Genomic DNA, 8,737 nt, shown 5'->3' on the forward strand with positions numbered 1-8,737 from the left:
ATCACACTAATACCACCCATAAAGATAGTTTCCAACTGTGTTAGATCAATTCAGTAACAGTATGTCATGAATGACAGTGTAAAACATCAGCTATAGCACATATCAGACGCTACAACTCTTTTCCTCCTCATGTTTGAAGTTGTATAGAATTTGTAGCATATCTGATTCTCAAATATGGTATTTGAGATTTATCTGAGTTGAGAATTATTCTTGCCATAATTGGTAACTCCTAGAAAGTAGTGAACTGTTGTGTACCTGTAAAACCAAAAAAAAGCTAGCCAAAAAATCTGCTAGTGCATTACCTTCTCTGAAAATATGCTCCACCTTCACTATCTTTCCCTTTATTAATCTTTGAATCTCCTTTACTATCATCACAATACTCCAAGGGATATCCCATTCATCCATAATGAACTTCTGCATAGCTAGAGAGTCAGTCTCAATTATCAAAGGAACCAAATTATTAACAATGCAATGCTCAACTCCTTTCTTAATAGCAATAGCCTCAGCAACTAGATTGTTTCCATCAGGAATTTTCTGTCCTGCAGCAAACAACAAATCTCCTTTTTCATATCTAACACAAAAGGCAATGACACTTGACCAGGATTTCCTTTTGCTGCTCCATCACAATTACATTTCACCCATCCTCTTACTGGCAATTTCCATAAGACAGTCTTGCAACTTATTTTTAGCTTAAACCGCTCAAAGAAATCAATGAGATCAGACCATTTCTTTGGCATGTCTTGAATGAGAAAAATTTTGGTTCTACAAAACAAGTAGATGCTTAAATTGATCACATGCAGTATCTTGAAAACAGACATAGAGCCTCCATGCAAAGTTGTATTCCTCCACTTCCATAAATGCCACAATATTACAGCTGGCACTGCTTTGTAAACAGGTCTCAGCTTGTAATGACATGGGGCATGCCACCATTTCATCACTACTTGCACGACCTGGGTACAAGTAATAGTAAGGTTAGCAGCATTGTTGAACACACTCCAGATAGAAGTTGCAAAGCTGCTATTTAAAAACAGGTGATCAATGGTCTCTTGTTGGTGAATCCTGCATTATACACATCTAAATACCACATTGATTCCTATTGAGGCTAGAACTTCATCAACATGAATTTTAAACTTCCACAATCTCCATAAGAAGAAAGAGATTTTAAAAAACAAGCCTTTGATCCATACGTCCTTTTAAATCTCAGAAGAGTGAAATTTTTTCCTTAACAATTCCCAAGCACTTGCCACAGAAAAGTCTCCAGTACTAGTTATCGTCCACCAAGGCTTATCCCATTCTTGAGAATTTTCTTTAATTTCTAGTTCAGCCATTATGTGATCGACAATCTCTTCAGGGAAATACTGTTATAACTTGACAATATCCCAACTTCCTCCATTCATAAGCTCTTTCACATCCTCCACTCTTTCATCAATAGGGAACTGATGGAGAAGTAATAACATAAAGATCCTAACCTTGTCCAATTATCAAACCAGATATTTGCAGTGCCACTTCTAGTTTCCAACCAAATCTCTTGCTCTATATTGTCTCTAGCTTCAAGCATCATCTTCCACACTTGAGATCCACCCTTCTATTGAACATCCTGAGGATACTGCTTTTTGCAATACTTGATCCACAGAAAATTTAACCATAAAGAGTGCATAGTTCTAAACCTCCACCACAGTTTAGCACATAGAGCTTTCAATACATCAAAAATGGACCTAAATCCTAATCTCACTTCATGCTTTGGATAGCACATATTCAACCATGCTGACCACTGTCTCTTTTTAACATCTTCATTACTACTCTAGAAGAATCTTGCAAAAATCTTATGAATGTCCTTGATTAAAAATTTTGGAGGTTTAATAGCAGATAACAAGTGGATGGGAATGCTTTGCAATACACTAGTAATTAACAATGCTTTTCCTCCTGGAGATAATAACTTTCCTTTCCATGCATGCAGCTTGTCCTTTACCTTCTTGAGGAGCACTACAAGAAAAAAGGCTTATCTAAGACCAACATTTAGCGGCGGTATACAAATCTGGTCGCTAAACCTATATTGTTACTGACAAGATATTTCATTGTTCCCTAATTCTCTCTTAAATGGCGAAGGACTAAATCTCATCCCTAAAATTGTCAATTTCTGGTCCCTGATATAGTGAATGGGGCGTGACTGAAGTGCCACCCATTTTTTCCTCCAAAAATATAATATAATATATAATTAATAATTATAAAGAAATATAAAAATAAGCAAAAACAACGTTCCTCCATTCATCATTTTAGTGACTAGGGTTTACTCCCTATATCTCAGTCTCACAAAATCCTTAATTCCTCATCATTTTGACAACCTGTTCTAGTGTTCATTGGAATTTGTGCTTGACTTCTTCATTCAAATTGACAATTTGTGTCTTCAACTGTTCTTCACGACCTTTTAGGGGTTTACGACTATTCGGTTTTGGTGTGTTGTTTCAGGTATGTTTTGTATTTTTGTTCTGTGACATGTCGTACTGTGCGATTGAGTTGGGGTCATCATCGGAGGTAGAGTCAGCTCGCCAGGAGGTCATTATCAGCGGGAGAAAAGATTATCTGTCGCCATTGTTGGTCGTATCTGCCGTGCTTCCTCATATTTCCAAGCTGCCAGGATGTTTCTCTAATTTTTCTTGCTGATTAATTGGTTCTTCAGGGCTATGATTTTGTGTATGCTTGTGTTGTTTGTCACTCCTTTATTTTGGTCTTTCACTACAGCATTATTGGTATCTCTTTATTCTTTTCTTGAATATGGATTTTCATCTTACATTTGTGACTTTGTCTTGTCATCTGATTTTACAATTTTTTATCCCCAATATTGAACTTTGATAAACAATTTCTATTTCTTGTATGTTTGGGGCTTTGGGCTTAGATTCTTGCCAATGTCTAAGGTCATCTGTTTTCCCCTATGTTCGTCGGACTCTTTATTTTTGGTGCCGCACCCGTGTAGACACGACATGGGTGTGGGTGTGGGATCCGTACCGGATATAATCAATTGATTTTGGATACTTTGACCAAAATCGACGGAGAAATTTGGGACAAATACAATGATTTCTGTAATAAAAACAAAAGCTAAGATGAAATTGAAGAAAATGGAATAACTTGTATATAGAAATTTATATGTCAGTTCTTTTCCTTAGTCCTTTTGAGATTCTCCTCTTGATTAATATTTTCTCATCCGAATACCTTGTAACTTTCCACATAATGTCTCATAATTAAGACATACAACTATATTTTTATATAGTTGATTTATTTTTAGCCGAATCCCCGCACCCGTATCGATACCTAGATTCATACCCCCGAATCTTAAATTTCAGATCATGAAGGATCCGACTTCTAGATCCGTACCCGTATCAGACACCTGCACCCGAGACCAAGCAACGTAGGTTTTCCCAAATGGTTTAATTTTTTTTTCTTTTGCCTGTTACAAACTATCTTGTGTTGTTTGTTTCAGAAGCTTTTTCTATGTGATGGTCATGTTAAAATTTGAGGTACATTCTCCTAAAAATCATGTTCATAGGATAGCATACTCTTAAGAAAAGGGACAGCATACTCTACTACTTGGATTTCATGCTAGCAATTTAGTGTGTGTGTCCATGTTTGGCGACATTCTTCTTGTGTATCTGTGCACCAAGAATATGTTATGCTAGTGGTTCATTATCATCCATCTGAAAAACACGCTTTTAGTTCATATCGGGTCTATAAATCAAAGTTCATGACTGATTTTGTTTGGAAAAAAAACATGTTGTAAAACATGTTATATATATATATATAACATTTAGAAGGCACAATAAATGATTTGTTTATCCGGAAAGAATGCTTTGAGACTTGCTGCTCTTGAAACCTTATTTCTTTTTTAAACTTCTAGCATTTAGAAATTATATCCCAGGATTCACTTCTTTAAAAGTCATACTTGGAAAAACATTAGTGGCTGCATCTTTAGTTGAGTCAGAGTATGCCTTGTCCCTGCTCTATGACTTTTCTCGGTTAATAAATATTCGTTAAACATTTGTGACTGCTGGTTTCTGCATTCTATTTAAGGTTAAATGTTAGAATACTTAAGGAAACAAAGTGAGGATGCGTTTTGTTTTGAAAATCATATACTAGGACCTGTATTTCCATTGTAGAGATTATGTCTTAGAAGTTGTCTATTGAATTTCAAGATCTATGTATCGGAGCTGTTAATCATTTAGAGATTGCCACCTTAGGGATGTTCGCTTCAAATTTAAAGAAAAAGTTATAGTTTGATCGACGTGTTAAAGCTTGTTTAGTTTCATTAGATAACAGGTCTTAAGACTGTCTGTTTGGCCCGTCACCTTTTCCTTGTCTTTAGTTTTAGACTTTACATTCTATGATCTTTGTTGCAGTTACTCGTAATATTTTCCTATTGTTGCCTCACTGCTAATGCATGTAGTCCTGTCTCTAGTTTTGTTATGCATATTTACGTGGGTTTCCTTTTAAATTATGTCTGTAAATGTCTAAAAATAGGTGTTCTTTTCGCTGTAAGTTACCCATTGGTTATCTGCCTAAGACATGTGTCAGTTTTGTGATAAGCTTGCTTATATGAGTCATTCTTGAAAAACTATAATTCATTAATTCATATTTGGTTATAACAAAAAATTGAATAATTCATAAATGTGTGATTCGCTAATTAGATGATCACTTTTGTTTAACTAACAACTAATTTGCCTATTGGTTAGGATTTCTTTAAGTGTTTGTTCCTGCTTACGTGTCCTTTTAGTTTAAGTCACCTTAAGCTGAATTAGTCATTAATACGCTAACACTTAGTTGACTATTTCATTCAGTAAAAAAAATAAAAAATAGTTGTCTTAAACCATCTCAGGACATAGTTAAATTCAATTACGTAAACATGTTAATTAATTGACCTACTAATATTTGAGTTACTAGTTTCTGGAAAGATGCGTTGCACGTTTGTTCCATATCATTATTATAAAATTTATACATACTTAAAAGGTCGAGTAATAAAATATGAATATAAGTGATGTGATCAAAGGGTGGAGTTGCTAATTAGTAATCTCTCTTTTAGAGAATGTGTTATGTTTGTATTCAACTTCAATTAGATATTTCATTTTTAAGATTGTTATTCCTCTTTCATTACACGAAAGTCGAATTTAATATTGTTCATATGTGCGGATTAGACTTTATAACATTTATGTTAACTTTTAATTTTAAAAGAAGTACATTACATTCATTAAAATTACAACACTTCTGAATCCTTTGGTAGAAAGTACAATGCCCATGTAGAAAGTACTATGACCTGAAGGCAGCAAAATGCTTATACGGCCTTGACAGCAATGATTGAACTCCAAATTTGGTAGAAAGTACAATGAACATGTAGCTATCCACTTTAGTTCCTAGATCTTATCAAATTCTTTGAAGTTAAAGTTGAATTATCTTTTCTTTGATAACTTCTCTTTGGAATCTGAGCTTTCATCTCCTCGGTCTCTCGGATTTAAATTTTTCATCGACACTTGCAATTGCAAATGGTCGAACTTAATAGCTGCAAATGAAGAAGTAGGAACTTGAGGAATGGATTGGATAGAAATGCAATAACATTATATTGTCCCGTGACATGGTTTGCACAAAAATCTTGTGAAGTCATTAGACTTATAAGCCAAGATGTACTGTTAAAAATTCTGTAGAAATCTCAACAGTCACATTAGAGAAAAGGCTTTGAATGTTTGATGGTTTCTTTTCATATCCATTACAAGCAAAATATACATGGTACAATAGAGACTTTAATTTCCAAAATGATTACAACTGTATTAAATAAGTTTAAATGTGCAATTATTGTTGGAAGCTACCAAAATCAAGGAAAACGTACGCACACGTTGCCTTGAGACATACCTTCAGCAGGTTGATTCATTGTACATATAGTAACTGGTGATTTTTTGTCTTGCTAATTGTAACTTACAATTAAATATTAGTCCACCAAACTTACAATGTATAATTACCCATCTCTACAATACAGTAAAAAGAATATTATAGGATAGAAGGGTACGAATGTCGTTTAACTTTTAAGGGGCATTTTGGTATTTCAACTTTGATAGTTGGAGCTTCCCACTTTTAGAATAGTATGATGATTAGTTGGGTGCATAATTGATAAAATTATTTCTATGTGCTTGGGATGGATATAATGAGCCTAGTTCACGTCAGGTTGGTACATCCTTTATTAATCGAATTTGGATTTTCAACTTTATTTTCTACTCTTCTGATATGTAATCCAAGAGCCTCATTGAACTTGACTGTGGGATAGGCTATGTAAAATCTTTGCTTTAGTAAATCACTTAAGAGATTATGTTTTAACGCAAGTTGTTGCATTTCTAGAGATCTAGTATTAGAGTAGCTTTTTTAGTTACCTGTTGCTTGTTTATTTGGTTTAATATAGATCAATTGCAGTTAGACTCCTTTAAGCTAATGTTTATCTCTTCTTAGAACTTTTAAGAAAGTCGATCATACAAAGTGAAATAGAGGGAAGTTGTGATGTTGTGTTTACGGAACACTAATGTCTGTTAGCATCTTAGGTTAGGTAGTCACTTTGGATTCAATATCTTGGATCCTTGTTTGTTTCTCCATCTACTTCGTAACCACATGAATGTCATCTGGCTCTTTTTAGATTTCTTCCAGGTTTGATTGCTACTTTGGCCTTTTTTATATATAAATAGATGAATAAGTATTTCTAGAAGTATAGTTTTCTTTCGAGATTTTCTAAAATACGTCAAGTGTGTTTCTTTCTAACTTAAATCTTAGGAACTTATAATACGTCAAATGAGTTTCTTTCTAACGATAAGGTCCTTTGATTATGTGTCATTATATTTTACTATTCAACCTAAAGGGATTTCAGCATTGCTAAAAGAAAGTGTACTTATTCCCTGATATAATTGTAGAAGCTAGTATACTACTTTATCACGTACATGCTACTTGGTTTGTTTATCATTTTTGTAACTTTTATTTAACCCAATGTATGATGGTGATAATAACTTGTATATTTTAACTTTAGAAATCATTTTATAGGATAAATCTAGCGTATCAAAATCTATATGTTGTGTTGGACTAAGCTTAAATGTATTATATGTATCCATGTTGAATCTGCATCCTTTTCTTTAGTGAAATTAGACTAATATTCTGATTTTCTTGTTTTAGCCACTTAAATGAATTCAAGAATTATATTCCTAGGTGTTGTACTCATTTTTAGACATTAGATGAACACATACAATACTATTTCACCCATGCTGTGTTTTCTTTTTTAAAAGATGTTTGTTCTTGAATTGTGTAACCCTTATTTACTGTACCTGAGCTTTTGTGCATAGCAGGCTTTCAAGATTTGTATACTGCTGCCTTTTTTGTTTGGCTTTGTTGTAGCACATCCACGCAAGCTTCATGAGTTGTTGCTGTGGAGGAAGATCAAGATCACCCCATTCTAGTCGCATCCCGCTTTTCACTTCCTTTATTTTGAGGTACCCATGACTAACAAATTCTAGTCTTTTGTTGATATTTTGATTTATTATTGTTTGTATTCTTGCAGCTCCTAGTACATTTTTGTTCAACTTCTCTACTATAGGTTTGTACATCTGATAAAATTTGAATTTTAGATGAGTGGTTAGTTTAAAAATGTTTTATCTATTTTTGTAGTTTTTCTTGATATAATTTGTCCTGTCATGTCTAATCACTTCCCCCCAATACTTCTTCGGCCTACCTCTACCTCTTCTGAAACCGTCGCTGGCCAACCTCTCGCACCTCTGCACCGGGGCATTTTCATCTCTCCACATCACATGCCCAAACCATCTCAGCCTCGCTTCCCGCATCTTGTCTTCCACTGAGGCTATTCCAACCTTGTCTCGGATTTCTGCGAGTATCTGTTGGTGTATAATGACTTATTTACTTTCATTGTTTTCATTTTCATAGTTATCTATAGCAGTTAATTCTCCTTTTACCATGACTTTCTTGCTTTGTTATTCCTTGCTTTCATATTGATTTCGATACGCTTGATCATATCTAACCTTTTGTCTTTTCATCTCTTTGTCCCCTCTCTTGAGCCGAGGGTCTTTCGGAAACAGCCGCCCTACCTTTCAAGGTGAGGGTTAGGTCTGCGTACACTCTACCCTCCCCAGACCCCACATAGTGGGATTATACTGGGCTGCTTGTTGTTGTTGTTGTTGTAGTTTTTCTTGATAGAATTTGTCTTACATATTTTACAGGATATGAAGACTTGAGTTTACTATTCAAGATGCGGATTTTGAAGACATCGTACAAGTTAACAAGTTGATTATCATTTTACTAGGATTGTTAAACTTATTTTTTCATTTTTTGCTAGGGATGTTAACTTTTTACGTAAAGGGTTGTGTAAGCCATACAAAGACTTGTCTATCATGGCCATAAATTGCTACTAATGGAATATGAATCCATTTCTTTGTAACGAATTACATATTATATATGAAAAGGATATGTTATCGATAATGCTTATATGCATTTGAGTTTCTATGTTATAAATTATATGATCTCTTAGAATAATAGAATTAGAGAAGATCTTATATTTTATTAGAATATATTTAGTGACCAGATATTTGGTCTTTAAAGAATTTTAAGACCAGAAGAAGTATGTTGTTTTAAGTTTTGAAGGACCGGAAATATGGTCACTAAAAGTGTTTTAGAGACTAGGCTTTTTCTGGTCGCTACAAATCTGTAGCGACCAGTC

At 34.2% G+C, this 8,737-nt stretch overlaps 1 long non-coding RNA gene across 2 annotated transcripts; it reads left to right on the top strand.

Moving 5' to 3' along the window:
- The first annotated feature begins 2,107 nt into the window (after positions 1-2,107).
- On the top strand, positions 2,108-8,499 carry LOC132609035 (uncharacterized). 2 transcript variants are annotated; one of them, XR_009570655.1, is made up of 2 exons: positions 2,108-7,603; positions 8,241-8,499. It is a non-coding gene; the product is annotated as an uncharacterized LOC132609035 (long non-coding RNA). The 2 variants fall into 2 exon arrangements; XR_009570654.1 differs by having other exon boundaries at positions 2,108-7,499.
- The last annotated feature ends 238 nt before the right edge of the window (positions 8,500-8,737 follow it).

This window comes from Lycium barbarum, chromosome 9 (genome assembly GCF_019175385.1).
Source record: "Lycium barbarum isolate Lr01 chromosome 9, ASM1917538v2, whole genome shotgun sequence".
Taxonomy (NCBI): domain Eukaryota; kingdom Viridiplantae; phylum Streptophyta; class Magnoliopsida; order Solanales; family Solanaceae; genus Lycium; species Lycium barbarum.